At 37.3% G+C, this 21,264-nt stretch overlaps 1 protein-coding gene across 4 annotated transcripts in view; it reads left to right on the top strand.

Annotated features, from left to right (window-relative positions):
• Positions 1-21,264, top strand: part of GNAS (GNAS complex locus) — a 158,497-nt gene that overhangs the window by 69,696 nt on the left and 67,537 nt on the right. The gene's annotated exons all lie outside the window — the stretch shown is intronic.

Here is a 21,264-nt window from a genome sequence, read left to right on the forward strand (position 1 = left end):
TTTCATTATGTTGTAAAGAAGAAAGGAAAAAGTTTACAGTTTTTGGTTTTTTTAAGTTTCTTGTGATATCTTGCCCTAAGATATGAGACATCCTCCATTAGGAACATGGGCAAATGTTTTGCATTTAAATCTGCTACTCAGATGTGATTTTTAAATACTGTAAGATGAGTTTTCAGAAAATTCTGATAGTCTGTAATGCCTATGCTGGGCCTTACTTGGCAAAGAGTATTAACATACTGTGGTGCTCAATACTCTAATAGCCAACAGAGTGACTCCTTTACCTTGTTCAGAGGCATTCTGAAATGCAGCCATTAAAATATTTCCATGTGCAAGTGCAGTGAAATTTTTTGTCAGTGTGCAAAATGATCTTACTTGGGTTCTTGAAAGTATTACAGGAAAGCAATGCATGGAGGAATCTAAAAGTTTAAAAAGTTGGTTAGTTCTATCTGGTTTTAGATACTCGTGGTTGGTGGAGAGATGACAGCACAGTATTGAAAGAAAGTGTAGCCTTTCATTTTTACATTATGCTTTATTTTCAGCTGCCTGGTTTGTGTGTTTGCTTTTTCAAGAAACTCTTACTTGGGTAAAAGGAGGAAAGTGAGAATTGAACATTAACATTTCTTCGTTTTTATAATTGCATGGGAAACAAGGTGTTGCTCATAGCAGACCATACATCTTACCCGTGCTTACTGGTTGGTGGGAAACGTTGAATTCTCTGAGCAAAGCAGTATTTAAACTACCAGTTTTATGTTGTTGCATGTTGAGAGTTCTCTGTCCTCTGAATTACTGTTCCTGGCCTTGCAACTTGACATTTGTACTTTTAGTTAAATGTTTCAGTTTTCTGATTTAAAACAACAATAACAACCAAAACAAAAGCAGTACTAAACTCGTACATTAAACTAAATTTGCGTATGTTGCATACATGATTTGGCATGTAAAGGGACTGGTCAAAAGTATGGCAGTAGTTTTTTTTGTTCAGAGGCTTCAGTGTCACAGAAGCTTCATGCATAGGTAGCCATCAGCCTGGTAGAAAGCTTTGTAGTTAAGAGTTGTAGAGAGCTTGGAGGGCAAAAACTATGAATAGTGAAATAAGCATGAGTGATGTAATCTGAGAAGCAAAAGAGAAGAGAGCTTAGGACTTAACTGTGTGGAAAACATTGTGAATGTGTCTGGGAGGATTTTGACTCTCAATGGTAAATGTGGGATTTTACCCATTAGTTCCGGTAAAAACTAAGAAATTTAAATAAACCCTGTTTTACGAAATCTGCAAGTTTCCTTTTACCTTCTCAAAAAAGAAGATAAACGGCTTGTGGGTAGCTGAGCTAATGAAATCTGATTTCTGCAACTTGCTCTGTGTCTCCCAAACCTTTTCTGCAATAGTCCCTCCCAATCCTCTACAGCATCTGCAGTTCCTCCCCATGGGACCTGTAGCTTTCCTAGTATCTCCCGTTTCCTCCAACTGATGCAGTCCTTGTTCTGGTCGATGGCCCTGATGTTCCCTGCAGCACGGACCCCTAAATAGTCCTGGACTGTTCTGTCCTTTAGCTTCCTTTTTCTGCTTTTCCTACTACCTGGACAAAGGCAGCATGTGCTGTGGCTGGTGTAGACCTACATGAACTTTTCCTGCTTTTCCTCATTGGAGCACTAATTCTGGTCTGTCTTCAACACAGCCTCTGATGATCATTTCTGGAAATTAATCTCTGCAGCATCAACCCTCCTTCAAATTTGGTAGAAGTTGGACAACAGTATCCGAGTGTGAGACTGAGAGAAAACAGCTGAAAAAAGTCCTTCTCTTCCTCAATTCACTCCAGATATTTTTTTGAAATATTTTTACCCAGCAAATTCATAAGTTAAAGTGGAAGTGGTGTGTTTTTCTCAATTTTCTTACCTGAAGCAAACATCTACTAGCATAAGCCAGTGTATCATATTCTGTTTAACTTTTTATTTAATAAATCTCAAGCTATATTACACACCCCCAAAAAGCTTTAGATACTTAAAAATATAATGGAGAATATTAAATATATATCTATATTCCACATACTCTATATTCAGTATCCTTTCTGAAAAAAATTCAGTGTATCAGGTTTTCCTCAGCTCTTCTCAAGAATTAGACCTGCAGAGTGATTAACTTGTCTCTAACCAGTTACAGAATCAGTAGTATGTGAAGAATTTTCTTTTGTAGTATTTCACTGGATTTCTTCTTGCCCCATGTATTTTGCATGGGAAGACTGGGCAGTACTCAGATTTTCCCAACAAAAAATGGATTTACTAATTTATCCAGATAGATGCTTGAATTACTTTATATATGAACAGAATCCTTTTATCATCTTAAGCTCACAGAAGGTTACCTTTTTGGTATTACAACTATACCTTCACATTATTGCAGTCCTTGAAGATTCCCTTTACTTCATTACCTAGCTATATTTTATCGGTTGCCAGTCGTTCTAACTGGGAATTTTTTTTCAGTTTCATTATGTTAAAACCTAGTGTGTTTGTCCCATAAGATGTAATTTATTATTAATAAATGCTGCACCTTTCTCAGCTCCTTCTAGCAATCTAGATAGGTTATTTGTTATTTCTTGTTTCTGTTTCTTGGGTCGCTGGGCTTTCTACGTTGTTATGGTCTCTATGGGACAGGTTCAGTAGAAGTGAATACATCTTGTCATTTCTCTTCTCTTGGGCTGGGGGAGCAGGTTTGTGGGGTTCTGAGGCATTTTTTTAAAAATTAAACCACTACTTGTGCTCCAGTTTTATAAGCCTTCCTGAGTGTCTCCTAGATCAAGGGAGGCATAGCTAATGCTTTGAAGTATAATCCACCAGGAAAATCTGTCTCTATTTTTAGATATATCATGCATTTGTATATTAGGGTTGCCCAAGTCCCATCTCTGATGAAGAGCTGAGATACAGAAATTGTTCAGCTTAATCTTGGTTGTTCAAAGCTCTCAAGTTGAAATGAAGGAATTTACACTGATGAGGGTGGTTTGTTTTCTTTCTTTTTTAAATGTAACGTGAATCCTGATGTCAAAAATAATATGCCATCTATTTTGACAACTGAATCTTGAGTTCTTAGTAGATATAAGAGTATTTAAGGTCCAGTGCAAGCGTAGCTGCACCAGCTACAACTGTACTCTAATGTAAACATGCAGTTAATTAGAATTACTTAAAGCTGAGCTTGCTTAAAACAGCAATACATTGAAGTATGTTTTTGACAGCTAAGGGGCAAAATTAATCTGCTTTTTGAGGAATGTAGTAGTGGAATGTCTTGATGAGATGTTCTGTTTTAAGGCGTTTGCTATTACAAAAGTATGAGAAAGCTTGTGACCTTTTCTATTAGTTACCTGTTGCTGACTGTATTCTCCAAAGGGCTCTTTAATAAGTCATTGTGTTCACTTGTCTTTCTAGTTAAGGCACCAGAAAATAATCGTATCTCCCAGCTGCACTCCTGCAGCCTCCCAAGAGTGGCGAGTGAACTAATGGAGCAGGAGAGGTGTGCAGTATTTCCTTCTGAGGTTTGGCGTAGTCCCAGTGGATGTTACATTTAGCCTTGAATGGCAACTTCACAGTTAGCTGAGGGATTTACTATTGCCTTCTGAATCACCGTAACTTATATCCTCTCTTCTTGTCATCTGTAGGTCTACGTGCATAGATACGCTTTTGTTTCCTTCAAGTCACTTATTCTGGTTTACTGATACAATTATTTATATAATTGTTCATATTAATTAGAAAGTTTTGCAAATAAACGGGTATCAGTGAAGCGGGTTTCTTCCTTAAGTTTGTAATGAGAAAGGATGCCTTGCTTATATCTTACTCAATTTTTTTTAAAAAAATTAATACATAAAAATGTGTAGTGGGACACTTGCACAGTATGTTCAGAAAACTGTGTTAAAACCTGTGTTAGCCCTAATAACTTAAATAATTTTAAAATAAATATGCTAGCTAAATTTGATTTATTGTGGCATTGCTGTGGAAAAATTAAACTAATTGGTTTAATGAATTTTAATTTAATTGCATAACAGTGATTGGAATAGCTCCACATATTTTGTGTTGCTTTTAAGCGTTTAAGACCATTTAAGATGAAGATGACAACTTAAAGTTGTAACAACTTTTTTTTAAATAAGCAAAAGATAATAATCATAAGGCCATAGCCGTTTGCTGAAAAATTTTATTAAATACCTTTTTAATTTTTTTGGTTTTCTGAAATGAGAATATAATCACAGCACTGCATTATTCATGAAAAAGAAACACCCTATAAGCAAAACGCAAAGCTGAGGAAACTTGGGGTTTTCCCCCTTTAAATGAGTGATAAAACTGAAAGGAGAAGGGCTCAGTTAAGTACTTGGGGCTCTTGGGAAAGCTAGTAATACTCTGACCCCATCTGCTATACCAGCCCCAGTTCCATACGTGAAGTCAGGTAGAGCAGCTCTGCTTCTGGCCTGGCCGACACTTCCTACACTTCCAAGTATTTGACAAAACGGTTGCAGAGGTCAGTGTCAGTAAGAAAAAGGTTTCTGATACTTTGTCTTAACATGTTTTGCAGCAAGCATGTTATGCAACTTTCTGGAAGATTTGCTTTATGGGGTTGTTTGGGGTTTTTTGTTGTTAAATTTCTGTAGTGTAGGAAGTTACTGAATTTTCAGTACTGGGTTTTGAAGCGTACTAAAATAGATGCCTGCAAATTAGATGCAGCCTTTTACTTTTGGTATGTAAAAATGATTAATGTCGTTTCAGAATAGTTACTCATAGGAACACATTCTGCTTACGCTGAACATTGTAGATAAAAATACGTTCTGTAACTTCAACAAAAGACATTTAAAAATTGCAAATGTAACTATTTTGCTTTTTATTTTTTTGTACTGAAAATGCAAGGGAACTGTGTCAGTGGCCTCTTAATTTTACCAAACTGTTTGGAACTTGGGATGCTCCATAATGCCTTTGTGTTTTGCCTTCACTTAATTGGACAGTCTTCATTTTATGTAACTGCATCTTATGCAATCATATGTTTACTTTCTGTAGGTTTATCACAGAAGAAATTCATAGTGTTCTGTTACCTCAGTATCTTTTTGACACCACTGGAAAATAAAGTGCTAGAAAAAAGTAAAAAAGACTGAGTTTAGTAAAGCATTTCTTCTTATTTTACACAGTCATAGGGAGTTATAAAAACAGTTTGAAGTAGTAGGCAACATATTGTTTGGCTTTTTTCCTCACAATTTTATTTGTACTTTAGAAACGTAAAAAGAGTGGTCTGAAAGGGGGAGGGAAGGAGACAGGAAAGTAGTTAGAAATCACAGTCTTAGATGTTGCCCATAAGTAATGTTTAATATACACACATTTACATTTTTTTTTAAAAAAAAGGCCTACTAGATATATTGCCCTTAGACAGAAATGGAAAGTTAACCCAATTCAGTCCCAGAATAAATTTTAAAGTTAACTTCTCTCTGGGATTAACTGGAATCAGCTGAGACCTCTGTCATGTTGATTAAAATTAATAGATTCCATTCTGATAATTTTGGCCGATATGAGAACAGTAATTATTTTCACTTAGGTTTATTTTTAATAGTATTGTTTGGGCATAGATTTATTACTGAATGCAGAAGGTAAAATGATACATAGTTATGTAGAGAAAGCAAAAATGTTCTAGAGATACTTTGTTCCTTACAAAAAAAAATGTATTCGTCCTGTACAATGCTGCAAATAGAAAAGGAAATTTAGCATTTGTGAGAAGGGCAAAAATCAAGACCACCTCTTAGAATGTGGATGTTTTCAGTAGATAATGGACATGAATCCCAAAGGAACTATATGAGAAACTATGGGAAACACTAATGTTAATTTCTTTACAATTCTTAGAAAAAGGGGAACAATTCCATTGTTTAAAGTAGGAGATTGCCCAGATGTTTGGCATCAAATATGAGAATTTTAATCTATTATTATTACTTACTATAGTTTCTTGCAACAAGGTATATAGGAAGAAGATCATTAATGGTCAGCTTAGCTTCACATATAGCGAGGTCTTGTTGAATGAACCTGTGCCTTTTTAGAAAGATTATAGATCTGATTGATAAAATCAACTGGTTTTGTATTTGATGTAGTATCACATTATATTTTTATTTTTAAAATTGCATTGTGTGAAATTAACACTGCATATATTACAGCGATGTAAAAGTTGGCTTACTGATAGATCTCTCAGTGCAGTGGTTAATAGAGGCAATGAGTGGGACCACTTCTTGAAAGTCTCTGGGGAACTAGTGGTTACATATATAAAATCATTCCTTAGATTGCTGGTCCGGTTCACTCTTAAACCCCTTTCTGCAAACTGGCCAGGTAGATAGTACTGGAAAAGTCAGGTTACTCTTTTAGGGTGATCTGAATAATGCATTTAAAAGTTGTACTTCAGAAATTTGTTTTAATACAGCTGAATGCAAGACAGTCTCATGTGAGTCAGAATGTAGATTGTATCTTTAAAATTGGAAAGGGACTTGAAAGTCAATTAGTTAATTACCTTATCTGCTTTATTTTTTTGTGGCAAAAAGACAAATGCAGGCTTGGATGCCTAAAAAAGGGAAAGTGAAACATAACAGTGCTGGAAGTCCACTTTATTACTTAAGAGTGTTTTTAAAATAGTATATCCCATGCTGGTGTTTCCACTTCAAGAAAGGTGTGGAATTACTGGGAAGAATTTAAAAGAAAGGCCACGGGAGATGTACAAGGTTCAGAAGCAGGGTGTCCAAATGTGATTTCAAGATACAAGAGGTAGTGCTGTGCAAGATACCTAAAAATGAAGGCAGGCGTGAGATTCAGTTCCTTAGCATTAGAGATACTTTAGTTGCAATAATTTGTTGGGGATGAGGAAGCCTCATTTGAACTCTATCAGGGAAGGACATGTTTATTTTTAAACTGTATTTCAATCTAGCTTCTGGATATACAGCCCTCCTGATGCAGGCGTGCATGCTCGTGGTGGCCAGGCTGGCCTTGGGAAGAATGAAGCCTGCTTCGTGCGCTGCAAATTACCTGCTTCCTTTGCAACTATGGGCTTTTATTTTTGCTTTTGTTATCCTAAATGTTGTTATGATACGTGGTATTCTGTGTTGGTATTTGAAGCCTTGAAAGGTTGGAGTCCTGTGTTTGCCTGCAGGCGTCAGAGAGGTGGGGAGGTGTGGGGGTTGAGTTTTGGTTTTGTTTTTTCCTTTTAGATAATTTGTGAGTTGTGTGTTGTCACTGTTTTCACTTCCTTCTGAAGCATCAAAGATTGGGCAGGGTTTGAGGTGATGATAGAAGATCCTCTTTTGTGCCAGAGTGGTTGATTCTTACTCACATGATCCAGATAAAGTTAGTTGAAGAGCTTGAGACAAGAAAGAAACTCTTTCACTAGGAACTGTTAACGCGTGTTTCCATCTCCTGCTGCATAGGGTTTTTTGACCTCCTTGAATTATTAGGGCAGACTTTTTGTAATCAGTTCTCTGCTGTTGCAGGAGTCTTGGGTGCTCAGTCTCATCTCATTTCAAATTGTGACCTTCAGGAAAAATTGTTTCATTTGAAATTGCAACTTGATACTAAAGTATATGGAGAAGCGCAGTGGCTTATGGTACACTGAAAGGCAGACTGAAGTATTTAGCTACCCTCTATGGCCTAGAATTCTTCAAAATACTTACTATGTGTCTGTTCCTTGTTGTACCAAACTGCTAACCCAGGTAAAAGCCCTGATTCTGAAATCTGTCCTGTACAGGCAGACACGTATGTGCCTGAGGAGGTGGCTTAATGGATTTAGTGGGACTCTGTGATTATGGATGTCTATATTTTGAAAGAAATAGTAAAATTTCACCTTAGTGTGGATAATTCAAATTGGTATAGTTTGAGTGCATTAGTATCTCTTAATGAAACCAAATATAGTTCTCTTCAATTCCATTCATTCTGGACCTTATCTCGCTTTCTGATATGTCTCACTAGTTGCCAAGCAACCTCAACAGTAGTTCTGCACATCCAGCAGCATTAAAAAAAAAAAAAAAAAAAAAAAAAAGTAGTGAGTAGTTGTTGCTGAAAATAAGATGCCTTCTGATGACATGAATGAAGACAGTTACAAGAGAAGGAAATGGGGAGTAGTGACTTTGGAGCTCATGTTCTGAAAAAGCTAATAATATTTAGCACTTAAGTAGTACTTTTTATTTTCCAAGCACTAATCAAGCAATTGTAGGATTATTAAATAAAGACTTTTTTTTTCTCGTTTCAGAGAGTGAAGCAGCATCATGTTTATACTTTTATAGAAGAGAGGGCAGGATTTAGTCCCAGGAGGGCAGGAATTAGTTTAGTCTATGTATTTCTTTCTCTGACTGGTATTGGCTTCCTGTGTTTCTAGTTGGACTGCAGATTAACTGGAAGGTTTTGGAAGATTTTTGTTTGTGTAGCCATTGCTATCTCTTCATTTCATGCCGATGCACCTGCAGTGTGTTGAGTTTCATTAAAATATTTATCACTTGGAAGGCCTTCCAAATTAGAGGTATGATAGAATGTGTGTAGGTCCTTTATTACCTGATAATGCTGTAATGCTTATAAAGCCATAGAGCCTTTTTATGTTCTGCCTCTTGTGCGAAATGTGATCGGAGCAGCAAACAAACTACTATAGCAAAGAATATCATAATGAAAATGAAATCTGATTTTGGAAAATGATTCTGGGTTTAGATTGTTAAGTTTCTATGATATCCTCGTTTCAGTTCAAAAAGAATACTGTACCTTACACATAGGCTAACTAAAGCAACATTATTGAGGACACAAATAAGTTAGAAAGTATCCGAATTTAGATTTCTTTAATTTGAGTTCATTTTAATTTGTGACACCATTACCAATGACTGCCTGTATGAAAAGGTAATTTTAAATTCTGTAAATTAACTCTTAAAAAGCAGTAAGTAATTCTAATGCATTTTTTCTAAAGCAGGCTCTGACACTGAAAACTCACTTTCTTTCGGTCACAGTCTGTCTGGAATTAGAGTTGTGTGCCATTAAGCTATCAGTGAATTAAGCTCTCCCCCAAGTTTTGGGTTGGAGGACTGTTGGTCCTAGTCACAACTTAATTCTTTCCTTCCCACTCTTTTTTTTTTTTTTTTTTTTTTTTCTGAAGGTGGTGGTCTTAGAAACACACTCCACTTCTGTTTGAGAGTTTTCAAAAAGGGATATACTGCAAATGTGTCAGAAATGGGGATATGTCAAGCACCTGGTCCAATTTACACACAAACTAGGATGTACTGTGAATTACACATTCAGTGTCTGTGGAAGGCGTGCACAGGTGTTGGACATGCTTCAGACTTGGTGAGGCTTTTACGTGCAAGGTGTTTTGTGCAAAGTCTATGTTTACACGCTGGATGTCCACATAGGTTTTTTTGTCAAGAGGCTCCCATTTTGCCATTGTTCAGGATAAAATGAACAAGAAGAAACAGTACAGTACAGGAGGCATATTCTGTGTGATGCAGATAAACGCAAAAAATGAACACTCACTGTGCAAATTCACAGCTTATCATTGCAAGGCGACTGCCTGCTATCCTGCTTCCGCAGGAGTGTAAGATGTTTTAAAGGTAGTATGATACTTCAAGCTGTTTCTCAGAGAACATATGCATTTTAAATTACAGGCTGTATGTTCATTGTCTACATCACAGACCCAAAGGTGTACATGTCTGAGAAGAGTTGTGTTTTGCTGTATGTGTGAGAGGGGTGGTACATTATTTACCAACTGCAGTTGCAGTGAATTTGAGTCGGCTGGTGGTAGGTTACTTGTTGTTTTTAATGTGAGGACTAAACCCAGTTCTAGATAATTCTGGGTTTAAGGATAAATTGAATTAATGAAGCCACACAAAAGAGCTGCACTTGAAAATGGTTAAAACATAATGAAAAAACATCCCAGTGTTATGTAGTATTTTTACCATGTTCAACATCTAAGGTTTATTTGCATTGGACTAAAATGTCTTTTGACATACTGCAGCTAATAGAGGTAATTTAGAGATAGAAAAGTAGTCCGTGTGATGTGTATACAAAAACTGTTTGTAGTGGTGGTATTTTTATCCTTATCTTCTAAGAGAAACAGACCAGTCCTAGTTCGTGCTTTTTTGTAATGCATAGAACGCGTAGATTTTGGCAGCTGTCTTTTGCCTCTAGGCTTCTAAGTAGGTTTGTCCGTGCAAGATGTGTGTAATTACTATGTATATGTGATGTGTTAGCTGCTGCACCAGTATTGCCTGTAAATTTAGTTGCCCTTTTTTATATATATGTGTTCTCTGTACACCTAGTTTTAAAAGGGTAAATATTATAAACTAGTTGCTCAAGAGCAGTATGCTATAAAAAAAGTAATAAGCACATCAGTAAAAGTGTTGGACCTAGTAGTAAAACCGCACAATAATCCTTCTACCAATTTATTGAACTCTGTTGTTATCTATGACAATTAACTGCTATGTATTGTACATTAACCCTTTGTGTAGTAGTTGTATATGGAATGGCACTCAATATGACTGCAGTGCCTTAAACTTTAGGTTTTCAAGCAAATGCATCATCTAATTTGATAGTATTCACAGTTTGATTATCGCTTTTCTCTTTTTTGTCTAGCTTTTGTTTCAACAAAAAAGGATACTCAGTTACTTTGTGGAGAACATCTTTGTCACAAAAATAAATGCCTTTCATTTTTACAAATGACTACAGGTTTTTCTTCAGTATCTTTAATGACACTGCAAAAAGTAGTAAACATTTAAACACAAATCTCTGTTTCTTGGATTAGATTTTTTTTTAAAGAAGCTTCATTTGAAGGTGTTATAAAAGTGATTGCAGTGGAATTGTATCTGCATGTTGCTGGACTTCTGAATTCTCTGTTAACTCTGTTGAGGAAATCTAGTAGAGATTTGGTAGAAGGCAAGGCGCTGCACCCCTTACAGTGGGTGCATGTGGAGGGGCTTGGCAGATGCAGTGCATCATCTGCCATCATGTACTTCTGTCGCTGCTGGAGGAACGGATTAAATCCCTCTTCTGAAACTGCCAGTTTTGCTGGTGCAGGAGCAGCCACGAAGGGCCCGCAGGTGCGTGCCAGCAGCCTGCCTTTCGGACCCCCTTAGCTCACGGCCTGAAGGGTTCATGATGTGGGCAGGTGCCTGCTGAAGCAGTTGTCACGGAATTGGAACTGGAGCGGTGCAATGCAGGGTGTCAAGGGGTGTTTTTGATTCCTACAGCAATTTGCATGTGCTTAATGTTCACTAAAAGCTCAGTTGTGTAAACTGAGGAGTATGGCTTTAAATATTTTGGAAATTTGTGTAGCAGTTGTGTGATAAGAAGTGAGATGAAATGATAAAGGATTGCTTCTCATTAAATTCAAGGAATCTCCCTTAGTCTAAGGTTTAAATTTCCTAAATTCAGTCTTCCAGGTGGTGGTGGTTTATATTTTAAAATGTCCTAATAACTCTTCAGACTGTTGAGGAGTTGAAGTTGAGACTGCAGCTTTTTTAAGTGTTGCCTGTTGACTTGGCACAGGCAAGTGGAGTTCATGTATGCTGTTGTAGACAGTGTCCCTTAATTCTGAGAAGATCTTTAAAATGGCAAGCAATTACGTTTGAAGTTTGGATCTCATGATGTCAGTACAGATATGTAGTAAAATATTCCAGGGTGTGGTGATACTTAATCATTAATGATTGAGACTTGGGGCATTTCCTGAATATTAATGCTGGATATGAATGTTGATTGCCCAAGGTGAAATTATTACCACGTTACCAGTTCTCTCTTCTCTCCTTTTTTGTCGATTGCTAATGCAGAAATGATAAATGCGTAGTTAGGTCAGACAAATATTTGAAGTATTCTCAGAGGCACGGTGCTTGAACAGAACACTTTCACTACCTTCGTACCTTGTGGATTGCATAATTATCATGTAGTGTGAAAATGGTTATTTTAATTTTTTTCCCTGTAGTGACTTAATATGTAGTTACACAACTCAGACTGGAAGTTGTCCACTGGGATTTTTTCCCTCAGAATCACTTGGTAGAATTCAGCTTTGTCATAGGCTTCTGGTTTTGAATGATGAAGCCGATAGAGAATTCGCTGTAGTTGTGTAACTGCCACTAAGGGTAAACTGATACGATGCCACACCTTGGATGTACTTTAATACTTAATCTACCACTTAGAAAAGGTTGAGGATTGACTAGCTAAACTCAGTACAGTGCTTTATAAAAACCTACTCATTAAAATGTTTGTGACTAGGTTTACGTGATAAATGTTTTTAGAGAAACACAGATTTTTCTCTGCCAACACCAACTATTAATAACCTAGTAAAATACATGACTTAAACATTTCATAAATGTATTTGGAATGTGCAGCGTATGAAGTTGATTATGTTGTGTTCTGTAGGAGGTCTAAACTCCTGAAAAGTCTTGCTTAATTCCTGCATGAAAGTACGTGAGGAGATGCCAGTGAATATCATGCTGTAGGTAGATCGTTGTTATCTGATTTCCAAGTAGTAGATTCATAGGGCATTTCTGCATATCGTTTGCATTTGTTGAAAATACGCTCTTGTAGCTGGTGGGAATAAACGTTGTTTCTCTTTCTCTTAAACTTTTTTTGGAGAAAGAGATTTTGTAATTCCGTGTTAAATGTTTTGGAGGAAAGCCTTGTCTTTCTTGCTGTATGTTAGTGATTACTGAAGGGGGGTACATTCTTCCCTTTCTCCTCACAGTAGCTGGGAACACATCTGGAAGGAGCACGGCCTGCCAGGGCCAGGGGCGCAGCGGGAGCCACGGCACCCGTCCTCGTGCCTCTCTGCGGGACATGTGATGGCTGAGCAGTTACTGGCAGGGCAGCTGCTGCTCATCCAGCCTTCCCTCCAGCCCACCGCTTTCCCAGAGCAGCCCTGGCTCTCCTAAGCTGTGTCTCCCCACTGCATTTCAGCAACTTTCTAACAGTGTACCTTCCCCTAGGTGCAATCTAGCCTGTTCTTCTAACAGAAGTAGGGAGGAACAAAAAAGTTTGAGAACTGCTGTTTCAGAAAGTTGGCAGGCAGAGCTGAGAACCGCAGCTGCAGATGGCTGAGCCGAAGAGCTGTACTGGTGAGCTGGGCTGAGCTGAAGAGCTGTACTGGTGAGCTGGGCTGCACTGCTGCAGCACCAAAGCTAGAGCAGTACTCTTCACAGGGTTGGTGACATTCAGTAAATGGGTATTGGACTGCTCTTGAATGGTCAGATATATAAAAGTACAAGGCAAAGACAACTGGTTTGGATCTTTATTGAGGCAGACTGTTCTAATTGTTTTTTTTAAAATTATTGTTAATATTTTTAAGTGGGGAGGAAGAGAGGAGGCATGCTTTATTTTGTCTCCTCTCTCACTCGTGCTCTCCCTTTCCATCCCACCTTTTGTTTTACACTTCGGCTGAGAATCGGCTTCTCTTACTTAATGGAGAAATGTTTCAAGTAGTCTGTTTCAGATATCTGATAAATAATGTATTTTAGAATTTTACAGATACCAATGATTCACCAAATTATTACTTATTTTTTTTAAGCAAATTTGTGGTACTAAAGCACACATTTTCTGTAACATAGTGGCATCTTGGTCTGTTGAAATTTCTAGGAAGAGACCTTCTAAGAATCCATGCCACACCAGGTTAGACCAAGGGTTTGTGTAGTCCACTATCGTGTCAGAAACGGCCCTTGTGGAGGATTAGGGAAAAAGTGCAAGAGAAAGATTTGCAGTGATTCCTCTTCAGGTCTTTTGCCAGGTTCTGCAGCTGGCACTTTAGGAACTCCAGGAAGTGAGATTCTTAACAAGTTTTGAAGTTAAGTCATGTTCAGTTAGTTTTTCTGTTTCTTTAAAAAGACTAACACTTGAATGAACTAAAAAGTCCTCTTTTTTTTTCCTTTGAAATTTCTTGTTTTCCTTTTTTGTCCTTTTATTGTCCATGAATACAATGCAAATCTTGCAAATTAGTTGTGCTGCCTGGTTAATACCTCCATGTTAGCTGGGACACCACCGAGGTCAATGACATTCAGATAGAGCCAAGTTATCTGCAGCTTCTCAGTGCTTTCAGTGTGGTTTTTTTGCAACCAGCGTAGCAGCTGGTTAGATCAATAATTGTGCCCAAGCAATACTATTTAAGTAATTTGCAGTGTTATAACTTAGAGCAGTATATATGCTCATTTGAGATTATTTTCTTCAGCTGTGTATAAGTTTCTCATTTAAACAATGTTATTAATATTTAAAGGACTGCGTGTTGTGAAAGTAATTGGACAATTGTAGCAGAGTGCTGTATACTCTTAACTGATGTGTAAAGTATCAGCAAATTATTTTTCACATAACTTTTGGCCTAACAGTCTCATGTATTATATACTGTCGGTATGAACTGTCTTTTAGTTTTCTGTTACCATCTAGAGATGTCAGGTCAGGGCCAGGACATGATAATTGTGCCATTGTCATAGTTTGACTTAAATTACAGCGGTATAACTTCCCTTTTATCAGGGGAAATGACAATAAATGTGCTTATTCAGGTATAATTAATTTCCAACTTTAAGCTCAGTAAAAAGTCATTCTTCTTACTGGTTGAGTCCAAATATATGTAGATGTTGAGTACAGTAAAGTGAAAAGTTTTTTTTCCATTGCATCCAGTGTGACTTTCAGACTTCTTAAGAGCTGTTTGGAATTTTTCCAGTGAAGTTGTGTTGCGTTGGAAAAGGTGCTAATTTGGATTCAGAGTGTTCATCCAAAACATCACTGAATCTTCCTGATTCTAAATGGTATCTTCCTGGTTAAATTGAACTTTCCTGATGTACTAAAGGTGGGGGTCCCTGGAAGTCCGGGATCACGGTAGATTGTGGCCTGTGGGGAATGTTCTTAATCTCCAGCATTTCCTAAGCAGATTTTTAAAAAAAACCTTTTTGTGTGTGTGTTTATGTTTTACTTGAAACGTTTGGGGTTTCAATATTGATATTTTAAATAGGAAAGACTTTAATTTTGGTTGTGTTTGTTTGCACCAACCTATTTGTTAACCTGAGCAGTTGTTCAAGTCTTCACTTTTATACCTTGTACATTCAGGTTTAGGTTTGCACGAATGGCAACTAAGTAGGTAGTGGATCAGTTTATAGATGCGCTGTATCTGCTTTGGGCTCTTGAATATAGTAACTCCACACGGAGCGAAGACTCAGCCTCTTGGTGGTTATTGGGAAGTAATCTGCATAAGAGGAAACTCATGCTGAAAAACTACTCTGCCAACTTAAAAAAATTGGTTAGAAAGTACTACCTTGTAAGATTCAACTGCCTGGCACAGAAGCAGATTTTGTAAGGCACAGGAGCTGCGAAGAGAGTTTTTTTTTTTGTATGTACCCATCTGTTTAGGGCTAACTTAGCAGTTCAGGAGTGGTTCCTAACTGTATGCCTAAAAACTATAGTTGTGTACTGTATTCACTTAAGCTTTTGTAACTAAAAATAGCTTGCTGTGACATAATTGAGGAACTGTAAAATTGAGTTGTGAAAGTATTGTTCTCTTACTACGCAGTTCAAGTGAATGGGCATAATGGGAAATACAATATTTAGGTAAGGGAAATGTGCATTATATTTCCAGATTCATTTCTACAGCTCCTCTGTACTGAAGGAACATTTAATTATTTTCCTATTTTGTTAAATGTATGGGATTTGTTTACTAAAACATTTAATCAGTTAACCTGTAGTACAGTTTTACATAGATTGACTTACTACAGAGCAAAATTGTTTCAGAAGTGGCAGTACAGGAACTTACGCTTCTTTCAGTACATTGACTCCAGCTTTTTTGTAAACGGCTATAGATGGCGAGCAATAAAATAGGTATTGATGATGTCTTTTAGTTGACAGTGTCTTGTAAAGTCAGGCCGGCGAGAAAACCAGGTAGGTGAAACCTTGTACTCTGATGCTGGTTGAAGAATTTCGCTAATGGATTTAGTGTGATGATGACTGGATCTGTGCTTGGAAGGAAGTGAGGGTATTTTTGTTGTTGTTGCCTGGTAATAGTTGATGTTTATTTCCAAATATTTTTCTTATACTTCTGGTATACATCTTCACTTCTGGTAGTGCCAAACTTTTAATAACTGGAGAAAAAATGAGAAGATTTAATATCATATTAAATATAATTCTAGAAATTGGTGTAATACTTTAAAGGCAGCTGTTGCCTGATACATACTGAACTCTGGGCAGTACTTGTTGCTGATCTGCTTTCAAAAAAACTTTTGTGTTACCGTCAGGAACCATTTACATATTTAGTTTTTATTCGTTTTTCAGCATTGCTTTCCAGTCTAGGTAGAAAGTAAAATATACCCTCACAAACTCCAGATAGAAGACTGTTTTTTGTTTGGCTTTTTAATTGATTATGTGTTTGGGAGGCGTTTCTTATGGGGTGAGTTGTCTTCTATCAGCAAAGCAGTTCTTGTCCAAAGCCTCTCGGTTGGTGTGAGGGTCTCCCTGGGCTGGCAGCACCTGTTGGCTCCTCTCCTGTCTCTGCCCAGGTGAGAGGGGAGGAGTGCTGAGTAACAGTTAAAACCAGTTGAAGTGTTGCTTTAACCTGTTTAAGTATGCTGTTTAAACAGGTGGTTACAGTGTTAACATGGAGTAGCATTCTCTGCCATATTTTTTCCACACCTCTTTGGCTGAATTGACGTGGGCAAATTTGGTTTGCTGTCCTCTTCTGTTTTGATGGCAGTTAGATACACCTACAAGTGGTGCAAAAATTTTTTTTGTAAAAGCATGGGTAAAGGCACCTACATAAACTATGCAGAAATAAAAATCAGGCCCATCAGTGGTAAATAGTACTAAAAGATCAGAGTTTGGGCTTGTTACCAGTGTGGTGTAGCCTTTGAGACTGGTTTGGGTTTGATGTCAGGTTGCTTTTGGACAATTCCTTTATGCACAGATTTGATTCATTGTGCATTTGCCTAATGCTTCTTCTTTCCAGTGCTGGCTTTGAAATTCAGCATGGTTGATGTTTTTTGCGTGGAAACTTCATGATAATTTCTGTGTTAGTTCTTGCGCTGTTAAGAGAGTAACTTGCTTGTGTAAGTGTGTCAAGGTATCTGTGTGTAAATACATTGGACTGAGCTATGAGGAAAGTACACTAACAGCTACAATTGTAGTTTAGTTTTGATGAGTTCAAAATTTAATTTGGCTGTACTTAGAGGCTGCCTTAAGATCATCATTGCCTTTAGTGATTTTTGACTCCTGTTACTTTGTGAGAGGCTAAAACAGAGAACTTTCTCAGAATGTGAAACTGTCCAAAAATACTGACAGTTGCACAAGGTGAAATGGAAACTTTTCCTCTTGTAAATGTACAGGTTTGGGAGACATAGGTGGTGTTTATAACGACAGGATATTTAAAAGTATCAGAAATCAGACTTTAAAACTTATATCCTTTCGTCTTAGAAGAGTCTGTGCTTTCTTGACTTCTTTGCTTAAGACTAATAATCACAAAAGTTTCCCATGAGCTGTGTAGGAGACATGAATACTTCAGTTGTTCACCTAAAAGAAAAAGGTGTAGTTATATCTGTTGTGTTGAGGGCAGTCTTAACTTGATATGAACAACCATTTGCTATAACTGAGCCACTGTTACTGTACCTCAGAGCTTTGGGGTTGGAACATCCTAATGTAGAGGGTAAAGTCTTCTGTTCCCCTAGAGGAAAGCATCGCTCAGGTGAGGTTATGGGAGGTGCTGGAACAGCTTCAGCATTGCAGTTACAGTCTGCAGAGGTCTGAATGTTAGCCAGTGGAGTGGGGTGACCTTTCATAAGGAAAAGCAGGTGTGGGTTTAGAACAACAAGCTTTTTGCTGCTGCTGCGATTTTTTTTTTTTTTTTTTTAAAGAACTGTGCTAAGACTTGTGCAAGGTTTTCCCTGCTGAAATCCCTGTTGCGAGTCTTGTTCAGTCCCCACAGCAGTATTGCATTGTCATAGCTGGTCTGAGCGCTTCCCAGCTATGGTAAGCATTGCAGCCCATGTCTCGTGCAACCTCAAGTTTTGGCACAGTCTCATCTCAGTAAAAATGTGGTAGTAACATCAGTGATATGGGAGATGCAATATAAATAGCAATGCAGTCAGGTTACTTGGAACTCTGTATGTGGGAGTTTTGATTTTCTGGTATAAACACTTTTAATGGAAATAACTCATACTGAATTTTGCTTGTTTTAATTCTCATTGTCTCATGTCATCATAGTAGCTTCTTACTGAATAGAAATGAACAAGAAGTTGTGTGACTGTGGCATTAAAAAACCTGTCTTTTATAAACATGATGCGGGGTGTTAATCTGTGAAGCTTCATGTGAGCTGTAAGAATAAACCTCAGTGTTTAGGGGTAACAGAGCTAGGTGTTTTGTTTATAGTGAATGTTGGTAGACTTGCTCTGTTGAGGATGACCTGGTAACTGACGCTTGTGCTAGATCTAAGGGAAGAGCATTTAACAATGATTGGGACTGTGGAAAAAGTATTTTAAAACTATCCTGAATACAGAAGAAACTGCCTTGAATTCCAGTTTGGAACATGTTGCTGGAAACTGTGAGGACACAGTAAAGTTCACAAGAAGTAGTACATTTCTTATTTTAAAGAGAGGGAAAATGTGATAAAAGCATTGTAGATATTAACCTGAAATAAAGACGACCTTAGTTGAGAGTTGTGCCTGGTGGTGAGGAGCTTGCTCAGAGAAGAGTAATGCTGTGTGGTTTTTTTGGAGGTGTGGTGTGTGGTGCTTTTTTGCTTTGTTTTTGGCTTCTCGGATATAGGAGCCTAATATGGTGCTTTGACCTCCTGAATGTTTTTTAGAGAAAAAGCTTACTTCTGTCATAGTTACTCTGAATTCCTTTTGGAGACATAGTCACTTTGCCTCCCTGCCCTTATCTACAAGGATAATAAGCTTGTGCTCTCACACAGTCCTGCTGTGATATACACAAGTACTAGAAGACAAAGATAAACTCATTTGTTACACAAAAATATTAATAAACTCTGTTGTGATAACTTGAAAAGCTTTTAAAGCTGGAAATTTTTAGAATTATTAAAATTGTTAACAGTAGTAGCACTACAAAATGTGTTGATATAGTACACTAGAAACACTGTTTTAATAAGCTGAGAGTTTTGGCAAAAATTACTAGAGACTGCAGTGACACCGTTTCAAAGCATTCTCTTTTTTAGTTGTGTTTAAGGAAATTTTAAAGTTCCCTAGTAGTGTGTAAGAAAAAAAAAAAAAAAGAAGAAAAAAACTCCAGCAAAATCTAAGTGCACATTTGTTCTCAGTCATACTTGTTGACAAATCAAGGAGTGAAATAGCTGCGTTAATTTTAGGTTCTATTAAGAACAGTCAGAGCAAACACTGTACCAAATCTTGAGTGATAGCAATCAAGGAGGAAATAAATTTTAGTTCAAAGGTTTGAGACAGCATTAGAATCAATGCAGACCTACAAGTGGTGGTCTTGCATGGCCGCCTTTTCCCCTGCTTTTGAAAAGAAGTTTTGAGTTACCCTAACTTATACCACAAGAAAAGTAGAACAGGTTACCTGACTTGTTTGATTTTAGACCATATGGTTTGCTTATGTGATACGATGGGGGAGGAAACACAAATAATCATCAGCTCCAATTTTATTCCACTCTAAAGTGAGGAAAAAGTTTTGAATTCTTGAAATGTTTGGCAGAAGAGAATTGTTTCTCAGTTAGCCATACGTTTTCCTTCTGCATTTGTTACTGGCTGGGGATTTGGTAGTAAGCAGACAACTGTAACATTACCTTTGCTTTGTGGGGGAGAGTTGGTCCCTGGATGCAGGGATCACTAAATTGACTTCGACTTCCCCGTTGTTTGTTTCAGAGCAGATATTACTTGATATTGTATTAGAAGCTGTTAAAATTCATTGTACGTTTGGGACAATATGACTATATACCTGAAATTTTTCTGGAGCTTTTTTGACTTAGGAGTACAGGAATAAAACTAGATGACTCTTACGTGTTACTATTTAGTGAGTCTGATTTGATATCCTGGAAAACATTTGTAAAGGACCTTTCAGATTGTTCCATTCTCTTCCTTTTTTAGAAAACTGTTTTTTAAAACTTGGTAACAATTTTTGGAGCAATGTTCAGATAAAACAAGGTCCAGAATTTTCTAGTGAGTGGTTTAGAGATCAGGTAGATCACCTCTGATTTACCGAGTCTGTTCTAGCTAGAAATTTGCAGAGCAGTTGGTTGTTGTTTTTTTAAACATCCTTAACATTGACTATATAAAATATTTTAAAGAAATCATGTATTTTTGTGTAAAAACATCTGCATTTGACTCGCATTATACATGTATGAACGAGGCATGTGTAGAGCTTTGAAGAGCCAAAATAGTTACAAAGCTATGTTAGTGGGGTTACTGAACTATTAAGCCAGTTACCGTTGAAACTGTATTAAACTGGTGTCTGTACAGGCAAGCTTACGTTTGAAAGGCTGTAGTTTTAAAGGCTAATATTTTCAAACTGCATCTAATAGCATCTTATTTAAGAAGGGTAACTAGTGGCTACTTTTTTGGTCTTTTCTGCATAAGACTGCTTAACAGTGATCCCCCCCTCTTTCAAAGTGAAGTGTGATGGGCATAGGTGATATATGGCCATTACACAAGAGGTTTCAGAGGAGAAGGACAATCTAAAGATACGTGGATATCTTGCATGTGAGAACTTGCATCGTATTTTATCTTCGAAGACTGGGGAACAGCTTGCATCTCTGTGTTTACATAAGCAGAGCTGTGTTCAACTTACGGTAAATTTTGCTTCCAAAGCATTTATAACTTAATTGTTCAATGGAAGAATGTCGCTTTTTCTTTATATAACATAGACCATGCAGCGTTCTTAAATGTTCTGCGCGTTCTGGCCCCTATCCATCACAGTACTTAAACCATGAGTAGCCCTATTAAAGTTGATAGAATTACTCATGTGCTTAAAATTAAACATGTGCTTAAGTGCTTTGATGGATTAGAGCCAAAGTTGTCAGCACCTTGCTTTGTTATATGCTGCGTTACACCTGCCTCTCTGTGCACTACCCTGGATCGTTAAGGGACAGATTTTCAGATTTGCTTATTTCAATATTTAGTTATCCCATGTTCTAAAAATGTAGTTTATGTGCAGTCATAGTAAATTCATACGCTGTCTGGAAGTATAAATACACAACTACAGCTCTTGAAATCTTAACAGTACTTGACAAATTTCACAAGGTTTCCTTTTTTTTCCTGGGGATTTCAGTGCGAATGTTGTGCTAATTGTTTACATGGAAACATGCCATCTATAGTATTTTTCTCAAAACTAGCT

Source organism: Falco cherrug, chromosome 10 (genome assembly GCF_023634085.1).
Source record: "Falco cherrug isolate bFalChe1 chromosome 10, bFalChe1.pri, whole genome shotgun sequence".
NCBI lineage: Eukaryota > Metazoa > Chordata > Aves > Falconiformes > Falconidae > Falco > Falco cherrug.